The sequence below is a fragment of the Triticum urartu genome, chromosome 6, assembly GCF_003073215.2.
Source record: "Triticum urartu cultivar G1812 chromosome 6, Tu2.1, whole genome shotgun sequence".
Taxonomy (NCBI): domain Eukaryota; kingdom Viridiplantae; phylum Streptophyta; class Magnoliopsida; order Poales; family Poaceae; genus Triticum; species Triticum urartu.
Genome location: NC_053027.1, coordinates 90,972,350 through 90,987,609, shown reverse-complemented (window position 1 = coordinate 90,987,609; position 15,260 = coordinate 90,972,350).

The window sequence follows — 15,260 nt, the reverse complement described above, 5'->3', positions numbered from 1 at the left end:
TGCCGGCAACTCTTTGCCTAGTGCTATAGGATCCATCAATGAACTGACAAACAAAAAGCAATCGAAAGGAAACCACAATCGCAATGAAAACAGGAAAAGAATAGGATGTGAGAATCGGTCGGTGCTTCGCAAAAAGAAGATTCTTGGAATGAAAATATAGCAGCATAATTGATTCGCCCACCTTTCCTTCGTCGGTACAGAAGAAAAATGGCAGAAGTGAGTAGCCTGGAGTGAGGTTTTCTTCAAGAAAGGGAAGAAAGGGCTTGAACGAGCATTCCAGTGAAATGATGGTTGCTTCGTCCAGTCCAACTTGGAGGCCACCTTACCACTGCTGGTAAAGGTGTGGGTTTTGTGATATGACGGGTCATGGCGGCCACACCGGGGTTACAGGTGAGTCTGGACTGTAGCACCTCGCTGTGATTTGGTGGATGGCACGCGGGCCCGGATGCTTTGAAATGTCCCGCATGTAGATAGAGCGGCTAGTCATGTAGGAGTGCTCAATATTGTGCACCGCGACCAAGGCGGATAGGAAAATGAGAGAACTACGTAATTAATGCATGAGTTTAATTAGGGTAGTTTTGTAAAGTACGAGATACATTATTCCAATCGCAAAATGCCTTGGTTCATGAGATTTGAGATTTGAGCCCTATAAACCGGAAGGGAGGGAGTACTGCACACGGTGTAGTCCAGTCACTTGTTGAAATCTCTAGAAATGCAAATACTCCTTTCCGGTTTACAGGGCTATACTACTCCCTCCGTCTAGGTGTGTAAGTCATCTTACGAAAACCAAATAGTCCCAAAACACTTAGGCGCGGTGCATTAACTTCTACCTTGTTTCTTGTTTCTTGACATATCAACCAATAAGAGATGAGAGGTGTGCATGCTTTTAAGGCTGGTCGTAATGGTAGTATCATAGCTAGTATCATGCATGCCAACTAGACTATTTTGCTGAGGTAGCATAGAATTAAATGAAGAAAGAGAGTGTTGAGTATCATATCATGATACTGTATCATATTAAATGCTATGCTACTATGTGTCATGCATGGCAATAAATAAGGTTAGCTATGATACTAGTATATGGTACTATGCATTACGGAGGTAGTATCTTAGCTTAGTATCATCTGCATGATACTAAGGTATGATACTACCCATTACAAGCAGCCTAATGACTTGCAATGGCTAGTTCATTGCATGCAATGCTATTAATTAGCAAATAAACATTGGTGACCCCAGGAGGAAACGGTGCTAAGCGCGTGGACCTATGCAGAATGAGTATCAACCAATGGATAATGGAGTTTAATTGTTAAAAAATAGCAATTTTGTATCATGCAAGAGCCTGGCTAGTACTCCAAGGAACCGCACCACGCGAGCGTTCGCAACTGCCACGTTCGGGTTGCGCTTGGCTCTTCGCCTCTTCGAGAAGACGAACAATAATGATGTTACTCCTACTTCTACAGTATCGAATCCACTTCTGCATGTCCGTCCACCTCGTGCGGAAGGGATAGCGAAAGCTTCAACTTACTACTCCTGCCTTTGCGTCCATGATAGGTGGGCCCAACAGGTGGTTGGCCCTCCTGTCATGCAGCCAAAGGCAGGTGCAGTTAAGGCACCGGAGCTCAGTCCGCGATGGAGTTGTAGTAATCAAATTTCTCGGTCTTGTACGAGTTGACGAAGATAGGGGTTTCTTGCTTGCTAGGGTTGCTCACTACGTATATATAGGCCGGAGCCTCCGTGCTTTCTTGCTAGGGTTGCTCTATTCACACACTCTCATCCTCTCCAAATTTAAACAAGATAGGGGTAGTAACACTGTCTTTCTCCCTTCAAAAAACACTGGCTTTCTATCCTCACCGCTGGTTACAGATCTGGACGTATCCCCCTCCGCCGCTGAAGGGGAGGAGGGGCAGCGTTTAGGCTGTCATCGACAGCGAGGGAGGAGACCCACTGCCGGCCGCACCGTTATCTTTGGCCGAGTGCCGGTGCGGGAGGTCCTCCGATCCCTTCGTCGTTGCCTGTGGGCGGATCCGGCCTCCCACCGCCCACCTATCCACATCCCGACGACCTTCAGGTATATCTTTGTTCGAAACCGCCTTAGCTCTACTTCCCCAGCTCGCTACGTCGCTGCATGTGCATCATTTTCTACCTCTCAGCCCCTCTCGATTGGATGGTCCAATGTCACATATTTTTCTCTTCTACTGTTAGAGGTAAAGCTACTTCATGGAGTCGAATCTTGTACTCCCTCCATCCGAAAATACTTGTCATTGAAATGGATGTATCTAGATGTATTTTAGTTCTAGACACATCCATTTTGATGACAACTAATTCCGGACAGAGGAAGTACTTGGTTCAAACAAGAAATAAAGTGGGGGTGGGGGAATTTAGTATGTACATCAGACTTGGTACAAACAGGAAGGAAAGGGGGTGAAAGTAGTACAGACTGGTCATCCAACCGGTCTCTTGGTCGAAAAGGGAAATATATGGGTAACGTTCTACACAATGGTATGACCAGGACTAGATTTGCTATCCGCACATAGGAGTAGGTGGCTAGAATGAACAAAAATGGGACCAACCTAGATATGTTTTCTTGGATGTTTGTTTCTCGGGGCAACAAACTATGAATCACCACTTTATGCCCCTGTTTACGTACATGGTGCTAGACTGCTGGTGCACCCACTGTTATAAGCCATGACAAGTTTAGCCAAATGTTTTTGCTTGTAATTATTTGAGACTCTGACTGTTTCCTCTGTGCCTTTTTGTGCAAACAGGGATATCCAATTCACCTGGTTGCTGTTGTGACATTTTGGTGCACTGCACAAAACTCTTCTTAAAAGAAGTGACTTTTGTGTTGTTTAACTGGAATGTCAGAATGGAACAGTTGGTTCATTTTGGTGGAACTGCACAAAGGGAGATCTGTGTTCCAATCCTCATCATCCATATTGGCGCCATAACCTTTCTTTAGGTAAGAATGATATTTAATGCATGTGTTCATCTCTATTTTCCGACTGCCATGAGAAAATAATGTTGTTTTTACTAGTACAGTTGTACTCCCTCACTGACAAAACCAATTCTGAATTAGAAGGCCAGTCATGTACTTGGTTTCACCAACTGGTGAGGAGAAAGAGAGACAGAGCATGAAGAGGAAGAAGAAGAAGAAGAATAAACAGTGCCAAAGCGATCTTGCTGAAGCCAGAGGCCTCAGTCGAGGCCATTCAAGGGCTCCGGCAATGACTACCTTACATGTGAGACGATCCTCCAGGGAGCCCTTCCACTTCTGCTGTCTCACTTAATTAATTAGGAGTACTTAAGTACCACTAATTTATTACTGCCTAATTTTCCTGTTGGAGTTAAACACATCTTTAGTAGGACCCTATGCTTAATCATGTACGCGTGTATGTTTGTCTATGGAGGTGAATCATGTGGTGGAGCAGGGAGGGAATATTATTAGTGTCATGACATAATAGTGCTATTGTTTTGCATGTCAATTTATTGCCATTGGTTCAATGAGGCAATGTTTTGCGTATTGTCCATCATGAATTTGATGCTAATGGTTGAGTAATATGCTAATGTCTTCCTATCCTTTCTCACTAAGCTAATGAAGGTTTCACCTTATTCCTACTTGTGCAAATAGGGATCATGTTGTGCCAATCATACATTAAATGGAACTACACAAGACAATACAATGAACTGTATCCCAGACAGTGCTTTAACTCTGCTGGAAGTTCTTGATAATCTTTCGATATAATCTCAGCACTGGTAAACAAGAGTGATTTCAACCATACATTTGAAGTGCACAAAAATATATACTATTGTGTGATTCCAGTGAGTGCTTTATCATCTCTTATGGGACTACATGAATAAGCTTTTTTCTCAGGTTGGTACGGGCCTAAGGCCTTCATCCATATTAGTTTGCTGTCATCTCTATTTGTATCGTGCTACTGTCATGAGAAACTCCTTTATCTTTGCATGTTAAAGTTTTGCAACCTATGATAAATGGCAATGCTTTGAGTGTTGAGTTGAGCTAATTGGCACTGATTAAATAAACCAATACCTCTCTTTAAGCAAGACTACTATGTTTCTAACTTTACCCATTAAGATAATGAGGGTGCTTCTATTTGTTAGTGTATGTTTCATAAACTAGTCCCACTATTACAGTAATCTCACTCTCTCAATATATGTGCCAACAGGGATGCTCGATTTTGGTGGAACTGCACAAAAACTTTGGGTGCTTCATTGCCTCGACAGCTTCCATCCTTTCCTGTTAGTCGCTAAACTCCGCATGCTTTCTTCCTTTGCTGTCAGTTGCTTGGCTTATCTCAGCTTCCAGTCAAAGGAAATAGTAATTGATATGGTACCTCACACAGGTTGGTACTGGTCTTTATCCTGATTATTTTGCCTGTCATATGTATTGGTAATTTGGTATTGTGCTACTGTTTGCCCATTTCATAAAGGAGTTATTTGGAGCCTGAACTCGCAGGCAAATCATTACATCGGGTGATTTCAGTAGAACTGCACAAAATGATCAGATGGACAGGTACTTATGCTGCTGCTATGTACTCCAAAGTTCACTCAAACAAGCATCGACGTTGACAAGAAGTGCCTATATTCATTCAAGTATCAACCGGCGTCAACCAATTGTCAAACTCCAAGTGTTAGGAGAGTGAACGCCAAAAATATTGCTTGGTGCATAGCCCAAAAAACGCAGTCCAGTCTTTGGTCCCAACTTGTGCCTTTTGGTTATCGGCACATATGGTAGCGAACTATATGGCATGGAGTCTAAAGATTCCAGACAAGTTGGTTGACGCGTATATTCATCTGGCACTTAATCAGTCTACACGCCAAGGATGCTCCATTTCAGTTGAACTGCACAAAAAATTTGGGTGGTTCATTTTCTCAACCGCCTCCTTTCTCGTCTTCAATGTAGAATTTTGGCAAGATACAGGACCAAGATGACCCAGTAAACTGGTTGGATGAAAGTAGTGGCCAAGTTGCTCAAACCTCCCTCGGCACGAGGCCACTATTTGAGGATAAACCTACACGCAAAGTTCAGATTGTCTGTGCTGCCTCTTATGTACTCGAAAGTTTACTCGTACAAGAACTAATTTTAGCAAGAAGTACCTCCGATTGAACACCATTTACCAGTCTGTACCCTAGGTAATTAAAGTTCGTCCATGGATTATATTGGATGTGATCTCAATCATTTGGATGCATAAACATACTGAACATGTGTATATCTGAATCTTTTTGTAAATTATGTATGAATATTGTCGTGTGATCTATCAATCATTTGGATGCATAGATATGCTGAGCTTGTGTATATATGAATCTTTTGAGTTGTTGATTGTGAATGTTGGCTATGGATATGAACGTGCAAATGGGCTGGGATTTCTTAGAAAATATAAATGGGCCTGATTGATGCGAAATTATTTGTTCACCCAGCCCAACACATGGGCTGTACATTCTAGAAAACATGGGTTAAATATATGCCACATTTTTGCAGGCTGACATGTGGGCCGATAGGTCGAAGCCTACGCAGGGCGTTGTCAACTTGGTCAACAAATGATTGTGTCATCCACAGCCATTGGATTTATATCCAATGGCCGGCATGCACCTTCAGTCTCTCGTCTTCTTCCTCCAGCGTCGCCGGGACCGCCTGGTCCGGCCTCCGGTGGCTAGCGGCTCTGCTTAGCACGCATCACTGCAAAGCGCTACCCCACCGTCGGTCAGGCTATCCCTCCACCCCTCGACACTTCCTGTTATTATCCACAGACTACAGCCCCACGCCGCAATAGAACCAGTTATAACCCTTCTCCTCCTCTCAATCTGCGACTCCACTGCCGCGTTTTCCCATCTCCGAGTCGTTCCCGTCCGGGGCCTCGCCATCGTCCACCGCCTCACTGCGTTCGGTGCAGCGTGGTCAACAAACGAGAGTCATCGAAAGAGGACTTTACGTGGAGAGCCTAACGGCTGGGACCCATGATGTCCATGGTCGCATGCAAGGAAAGTTCCTCCTTATTAAGCTGAAAAATATGTTTCCTCCACCTGACAGCTGGGACCCACCGGCTGTATCTTCGCACGGAAGGAAGTGCCTCCTTATTTTGCGAAAAAAATTATTCATCCCATTGATAGCTGGGACCCGTCAGATTTGGTGACTGACTTGTGGGCCTACTAAGCGAACGTGTACGCACGGCTTTGTCAACTTAATCAACAAATGATTCTAGCAGCTGGACCATTGGATGTTAATCCAATAGCCGTGCTCCTTCTTCAACCTCTGTTCTTGCTCCTGTCTCCCATGGGCGGCACCGTGGCTGTGCTGCCGCGCACCCAAACCAGTGAAGTTTCCCACTCCTCTCCATCTGCGACTCTACTGGAGCTTAATAAATAGTAACGTCTTTGGTTTTATCCCGGTTTTCCGTAGATTGACCAGGCAATTCTCTTCTTCTTAATTAATCGACGAGGCAATTCTTTTGCCTCCGTTTCGAAAAAATATAGATAGTAACGTCTAACTGAGCCAGTTAGTTAGATGCGTACACTTGGTGTAGTAGGATCTTTATTTATTTTTATGCATACACTTGTTCTTTTTTGGTAGCCCTTTTATAATGATGGCTGATGTTTGGTTTGGAAGAGAGAGCTGCGTCTTCACTCTTCTGGCCTGCTTACTGCTTCTGTTGCACCCCCAGCCCTGGTTGTTGTTGCTGCTGTTTTCAATGTACAATCAGTAGTATATTTCGTCTGTTGGTTGAATAAATGTGTTGTTAGAACGACAAACACAATGTTTTGGAAGTCGTTGCACGGTTCGATCCTTTAGTGCCCCGTACCGTACGTAGCGCATACTATTTATCGTATAGAACACATTTTTTTTGAAACTCGGAACACATTTTCCACTTATTGATAACATGCAGCCCACTGATGAAGGCCCAATAGAGAAGCCCATAATTAACTGGAAGGGAGGCTCTCACATGAATTCGGCCCAGGTACATGCTCATGGTCCCGTAAACATAAATAAGTAAATAAATAAATAAATAAATAAAGCTAAATGCTCATGCACCAGTTCTTTGGGAAAATAGGTAGCCCAATATTTCTTTTTGAAGAATACCCAAGCTAGGCCTATTTGTTTTCTCCGAATTACTGGGCTGCAAATCTTTCAAGACGAGGAGGGATGCATTCCGGCCTGGCTTAAGAGTATGGTCAATGTCTGTTAAAAGTAATATCAAAAGGGGTTGAAAATTCCAAAAAAATTATAGCAAATGGGATATAAGTTTCTTTTTTGTTTTTGTTCTTCACTGATATCTTATACGTATTTCATTGGATTTAACATGACATAGTACTAATTTATTTTTAAATTTGTTCTAGTACGGCTATTAATTTTTGGATTAAGAATATTTCGTTCCCCAGCAAAAATTTGCGGATTTTCAAAATTTCCCACATATTTAGTTAATATTTTGACACTGGTACTGACCAGAAAATGGCCAGCAATTCTAAAAATGGAAAACGTGCTGCAATAAATTCCATATGAATTAGAAAATGAGTAAAAATTATAAAAATAATAGCAAATGGGCTGTACACGCCATAGATTTCGAGGCTGACTTGTTTACGCAAGGCTTTGTCAGTGAACACACGATTCTAGCAGCAGTTAGTGTTGGATGTCCATCCAACGGCCGACGTGCTTCTTCAATCTCTGATCTTCCTGCTCCGGCCGCCTAAACTAGCGCCGGCGGGACTGCCTGCTCCCTCCTCTTGTGGCCCGCTGTGATGCCGCGCAGGCTTCCCCGGCCCACCCTACTCTCTCCGCTGGCCTGGCCGCACGCAATCAACTGCCTCCTTATTACGCGAAAAAATGATTCCTCCCACTGACATCTGGGGTGCACCGGTTGGGAGGCTGACCTGTGGGCCTACTAAGTTGGCGCGTACGCAGGGCTTGTCAACTTAGTCAACAAACGATTCTAGCAGCAGTAACCGTTGGATTTGAATCAAACGGTCCTGCTGCTTCTTCAATCGCTGCTCTTCTTGCACCAGCCACCCAAACCAGCGCCGGGGCGACCGCCTGCTCCTGCCTCCAGTGGCCGACTGTGCTGCCGATGAGGCCTCATCGCCCCCTACTACTCCCACCGCTAGCCAGGCCCTGCGGCGATGGCAGCCTCACAACGCAGCCGAACCAGTGAACCCTCGTACTCCTCTCCACGTGGGCATCCACCGCCGCGTCTTCCCCGGCTCCGCATCGTCCCCTTCCTAGGCCTCGCCGTCGTCCACCGCCTTGGTACTCTCGGCATGGCGTGGTCAACGTGGTCAACGACATTCCATCGGAAGAGTACTGTACGTGGAGAGGCTGATAGCTGGGTCCACGGCCACAGCCCAGTTTTTTTGTGATTTGCCAAGTAAGTCGCTTTGTCAGGCCTGTTGGGCTGCAAATCTTTCAAGACGAGGAGAGCTTTCATTCGGCTGGCCGAGAAAATGGCCCATTAGTAATGAGAAATGGGATGTACATTTTTAAAACACATCAAACCGGCAATTAGTTTCAAATATCTTTTTTTATTTTGAGATTTGAAAATACATTAATTTTCATGCATGGAGAATTTGTTGGATTTTATATTGATATACATTTATTTTTAAAATCAGTTTGAATGTGAGTCGAAATTTCGGGATTAAAAACAGTTCGGACCGCACCGAAATATACAAAATTTCGTATAATTTTTTAACTGTGGCCACAGTATGGGCTGTAATGCTAACAAAAAGAATATGGGCTCCAAAAAAACCTTAATAATTAGCAAATGGGCTGTAAATTATTAGAAATAATGGCAGATGGGTTGTATGCTGTTTTCCACATATTTGAGGCTTTCCTAAAAAAGAGGTTGACGCACAAGCAGTGACTGTTGAATGGCCATCCAACGGCCGTCGTGCTTCTTCAATCTCTGCTCTTCCTGTTCCTGTCGCTCAAACAGGCGCCGGTGGGACTGCCTGCTACCTCCTCCCCGCGGCCGGCTCTGCTACCGTGCAGGCCTCACCGCCCCCACCGTACTCCCATCGCTGGCCTAGCCATCCCTCTACTCACCCACACCTGCTGTCATTCTCTGGCGACGGCAGACGAACTAGTAAACCCTCGTACAGTCGTACTCCCCTCCGTGTGGGAAACAACTACCGAGTCTTCCCTACCTCCGTGTCGTTCCCTTCCTAAGCCTCGCCATCGTCCACCGCCCTGGTGCTCTTGGCGCGGCCTGGTCAACGTGGTCAACGACCGACATGCATCTGAAGTGGACTTTACGTGGAGAGGCCGGTAGCTGGGACCACGGCCGCACGCAAGGAAATGCCTCCTTATTACATGCAAAATAATGATTCCTCCACCTGACATCAGGGACCCACCGAAAGGGCCTCTGTATTTCGCGAAAAAAATGTTACCGCTGCTGACAGCTCGGACCCACCAGCTATATCTTCGCACGCAAGGAAGTGCCTTCTTATTACGCACAAAAAATGAATACTCCCCCTGTTAGCTGGGACCCAGTATAGTGGCAGGCTGACTTGTGGGCCTACTAAGTTGACGGGGACGGAGGGCTTTGTCAACTTAGTCAATATGCACGATTCTAGCTCCAGTGACTGTACGATGTCCATCCAACGGCCGTAGTGCTTCTTCAACCTCCGGTCTTCTTGCTCCAGCCGCCCAAACCAGCGCCGGTCGTGCCTCGTGCTCCTGCCTCCCATGGCCGGCTGCTATGCGGTGGAGGCCTCACCGCCCCCTACTACTCCCACTGCTGGCCAGGCCATCCCTCTACTCACTCACACCCCCTGTTATTCTGCGGCGACGGCAGCCTAACACGCAGTGAACCAGTGAACCCTCGTACTCCTCTACGCATGGGAATCCACTGCCGCGTCTTCCCCGGCTCCGCGTCATCCCCTTCCTAGGCCTCGCTGTCGTCCACCGCCCTGGTGCTCTCGGCGCGGTGTGGTCAACATGGTCAAGGAACGGCTTCCATCGAACGTGGACTGTACGTGGAGAGGCTGACAGCTGGGTCCACGGCCGCAGCAAGGAAGTGCCTCCTTATTACGTGCAAAATAATTATTCCTCCACCTGCCAGCAGGATCCACCAGACGGGCCACCGTGTTTCGCCCCCCTGACTGCTAGGACCCACCAGCTACATCTTCGCACGCAAGGAAGTGCCTGACAGTCAGGACCCACCTGGTCGAAGCGTATGTAGCGTTGTCATTCTGGTCGTGAACGTGTATGTACATATATACTGGTCGATGTAGAGGCGTGCACGTGTCGTAGTAGAGGCGGCCAGGGTGCAAGAAAGAAAATACGGCCACGTATGTGTACATACGGGCGGGGTCTCGAACGCCTACTCGTGCATACTTACAGCCAGGGCTCGTGTACATGGCTGGGTCGGAACGGAGAAACAACGTCATCGTCGTGTTCATGGGGAGGCAATGGAATGCGTCGTGTTCACGGGGAGGCAACAGAATGCGTCGTGTTCATCGGGAGGGCTTGGACGGAACATGCGATGGAAACGAGGCCTGGCGTACCGTAGAACGGAGGAAACGGCCTTGTGTTCGACCGGCCACGTTCGAAACGGGATCCTGTTCATCGGGAGGGGTCTGGCGTACCGCAAAACGGAGGAAACGGACCTCCTACGGTCGAAACGGGGGTCCTGTTGATCGGGAGGGGTGTGGCGTACCACAAAATGGACTTGTGTTGGAGCGCTATGGTCGAAACGGGGGTCCTGTTCATCGGGAGGGGTGTGGCGTACCGCAAAACGGGACTCCACGGGATACTGTTCATCTCCACCGTCGACCCCCTCCAGCCTCCACGAGCTACTGTTCATCCACCGTCAACCTCCTCCAACCTCCACCTGCGACTGTTCATCCACGGGCTCCTGTTCATCTAGCCTCCACCGCATGCTACTCCACCGGCTACTGTTCAACCACCCCTCTCCACGGGCTCCTGTTCAACCACCCCTCCAAGGGCTACTATTCATCCTGCCCTCCACCATCTACTATTCATCCTGCCCTCCACGGGGTGGTCCTGTTCATCCAGCCCTCCACAGGGTCCTGTTCATCCAGCCCCAACCGGCTTGATCGGTCGGGGTCCTGTTCATCCAGAGGCGCAACACCAGGTCCTGTTCATCCACCCCCACCGGGACACTGTTCATCCCAGCAGTAGCGAAGGAATCGCTCGATCGGGTTCAGTTAACAGCCATCGATCGATCGCCCGGGTTCAGTTACGCGTAGCCTGCAGTGCAATCGCTCGGGTTCATTTAGAGCCCAACACCTCGCTCGAGTTCAGTTAGAGCCAACGCCTCGCACACACGGCGCGTACGTGTACTAGAGAAGCGCACATCGCTCGACCGCCGACCTCCCACCGTAACCGGGAACTCCCCGAAATTTTCCTCGCCCTCGCTTCTACCATGGTTTTTTCTGTCATGGACGGCCCAAAGAATGTCATGCAGCTGCATCTCCGGCTCGCCCAGGACGAAAAGCCCATTTTCTGTCATGATTTTTTGTCATAGAAGTAGGAGCCCACCACATCTATGATGATACCGGGTTTTTTCACAATTATCGTCATAGAAGTGTCATATGTATGATAGAAAAAAAATTCGTTCGGCCCAAAATGTCACGGATGTGTCTTTTTTGTAGTGGTAGGATAGTAGCAAATTTCCCTCAAGTGGATGACCTAAGGTTAATCAATCTGTGGGAGGCGTAGGATGAAGATGGTCGTATGCCAACCCCTAGTGATCCCTATGCTTGGTATATGCTTTAAGGAATCCTCCGACCACCATGAGGAAACCACCGGCGTCTAGGCTAAAGTTTAACAAACCAGAGTCACAAATACGAGGGATTCAGGTTCGGTGTACTCCTTGTAATTACTGCATAATCACTATATCATTAGTGTTTCACTATAAAAGAGACTGCTGGGCAGCACCAGACACCACACAACATAGATGACGATTTCAATTTTCTATATTGACTGGCTACATGTTACCGAACCTCCATTCTTACTAAATTTAGACCTCGTATAAAGATGACCGCAAAGCAACTGTAATCAAGGAGGAATTGAGAAAAGACTCGTAGTAATGAGAGGACATAAGTCTAAAAGTATATTCATAGTTTGAAAGAAATATATGTGTTAGTTACGTTCATACATTCTGGTGGCTAGCTAATTTGATCTGGGTAGTGTACAGGGCTACATGCAACAATTCATCTTGCATGACATTGTGCCTAATACTGAATAGTCGACATGTGATGTTTACCTGACATTGCTAACGATTTGGAAGGGTTGAAGTTATTAATATAATAAATCTATCTAGACTGCTGGCGTGCTGTTGTTGGTCTTTTTGCATAATGTGGTGTGCTATTTTCCTAGAGTTAATACATCATACATCTACCGGTCTGTTGTCTTTCAGTTGTAGAATTGATGTATATGAGTAGACGCATGCACTCTAGCTAGCTATGTCAGGGGACGATTAGATTTCAGAAAAAGCCGGCTTGCAAGCTACATCAAGGTAACGTGAGTTTGCAGTGGGAGTGCCAAATCGATGAATATACCTGGCTCCTGCCGCCGGCTGGCCGACATACATCCTGCAGTGCACCGGCATGTTTTTCCATGGCTCTTTTTTGAGGGATTTTTTCCATGGCTCTTGTTATACCAATCAGCGTGCTTTGTATATGCACCAAGGGAAACCTCCGGCCACCAGGCCAAGACTGACGTACATCTTTCAGCCTGGCACGTCTGTCCATGACTCTTCGTATGTTGATCCCTGTGCTTGATATATGCTTTAAGGGATCCTCCAACCACCATGAGGAAACCACCGGCGGCTGGGCTAAAGCTACTTTTGAGGTCCATGTTAGGTTTAGAACGGGAGAGATTAGTTATTACGTATAGACGGAGGATACGTTTTATTGTTGGTTGCATAGGTGGGTAATTTTGTCAACATCTGTTGCCAAAATTACTTTTAAGATCTATTGGATATGATCTGTTAATTTACTAAATCAATGGTTAGATGTTTCTGATTTTTGTGGTAATTTTTAGTTTATTATCTTTTATCTGGTTAACCCGTCAAACACTTTTTATATATAATAGATGTTTTGCATCTTTCATTTCAATAAAAAAATGTCAAGTATAGCCTTTACCATGCTTATTTTACAAGTCTACATGTTGCTGTTTAAAAACAGAAAGTTTTCTATCATTGTCTGAATTCTTCTGGAAATTCAGAATGTGATAAAATCTTGAAATTTTACACAATAAGTTACAACAAATTTTCTACAGTGTGGTAATTTTTTAGAATTTTTGGAGTTAAAGAAGTATGGATCTTCTTGCATTCTTTACACATTGTCCTGTTTTGGCAGATTGTTATTATGTTTGCATTGTTTGCATATGTTTGCTTGTTTAGTGGTTCTATTTGAGGATAGGAGTATTAAATATGCAGATGCATTTAGTATGCACTGTTAAATAATAATTTTAGTGATTTGCTATAGTAGAGAATGATAAGGTTTTACATTCATTTATACTAACTTATCTCATGAGTTCTTGTTGAGTTTTGGGTGGATGAAGTTTTTAAGATTTAGGGAGACCGTGATATAAAAGGAATTAAGGAGACACAAAAGCTCAAGCTTGGGGATGCCCAAGGCATCCCAAGATAAGATTTTAAGAAGTCTCAAGCATCTAAGCTTGGGGATGCCCCGGTAGGCATCCCGCCTTTCTTCATCAACAATTATCCGTTTGTATTGGTTGAGCCTAAGTTTTTACTTTTTCACATGAGTTGTGCTATTCTTGGAATGTCATTTTATTTTGTTTTGCTTGATATTTTAATAAAATACTTAGATCTGAAAGTTTCTAAATAAGAGAGAGTCCTCACTTAGCTACCCATTTACTTAACTACTCGCTTGATCTTCGCTTATATCTTTTTGGAGTAGTTTGTCGAACACTCTCATGCTTCACTTATATTATTTTGAGAGTTGATACTAGTGACAATTTGCACAAGCTATGAAATTGGTCCTAATATGATGAATATCCAAGAAGTATATAATAAAATATTTCATATAGATCATTAGATATGATAAGTTTGATTCCTTGCAATGGTTTTGCGGTATGGAGATAATAATATGTGAGTCATGTTGGTGAGTGATTATGCTTTAGTAAGAATATTGGTGTTAAGGTTTGTGATTCCCAATGCAAGCAGAAACTCAATACTTATGCAATGAAGTTACATCCTACTTGTGGTGCATTATTCGGTGTTAGTTATGCTTAATGCTCATTTTGTTTCTTGGTTGGTTGCTTCTCAATCTATTTGCTAGCCTCCATTTGTACTAAGTAGAAATACTACTTGTGCATCAAAAATCCTTAAACCCACTTTTTCCATATGAGTCCACCATACCTACCTATATGCGGTATTTCTGTGTCGTTATAAGTAAATTTGTATGTGCCATCTCTAATTTTCAAAATGAATTTCCTTTTTGTGTGCTCCTACCGCTCATGAAGCGGTCGGGGGTGGCCAATATTTCCCATGCTAGATGCAGTATTCTCAAGATGAGTGTTTATTTACTTGTCATTGCACGAGAGTACGGCGGTAATTGAAGGAAATATGCCCTGGAGGCAATAATAAAGTTGTTATTTTATATTTCCTTATATCATGATAAATGTTTATTATTCATGCCAGAATTGTATTAAACAAAAACTTGATACATGTTTGGATACATAGACAAAACACCGTGTCCCTAGTAAGCCTCTACTAGACTAGCTCGTTAGTCAAAGATGGTTAAGTTTCCTAACCATAGACATGTGTTGTCATTTCATAAACGGGATCACATCATTAGGAGAATGATGTGATGGAGAAGACCCATCCGTTAGCTTAGCATTATGATCGCTCGGTATTATTGTTGTTGCTTTATTCATGACTTATACATATTCCTTTGACTATGAGATTATGCAAGTCCTGGATACCGGAGGAATACCTTGTGTGCTACAAACGTCACAACGTAACTAGGTGATTATAAAGATGCTCTACAGGTATCTCTGGAGGTGTTTGTTGGGTTGGCATAGATCAAGATTAGGATTTGTCACCCTGAGTATCGGAGAGGTATCTCTGGGCCCTCTCGGTAATGCACATCATGATAATCCTTACAAGCAATGTGAATAATGAGTTAGTTGCGGGATGATGCATTACAAAACGAGTAAAGAGACTTGCCGGTAACGAGATTGAACTAGGTATGAAGATACCGACGATCAAATCTCGGGCAAGTAACATACCGATGACAAAGGGAATAACGTATGTTGTGAAATC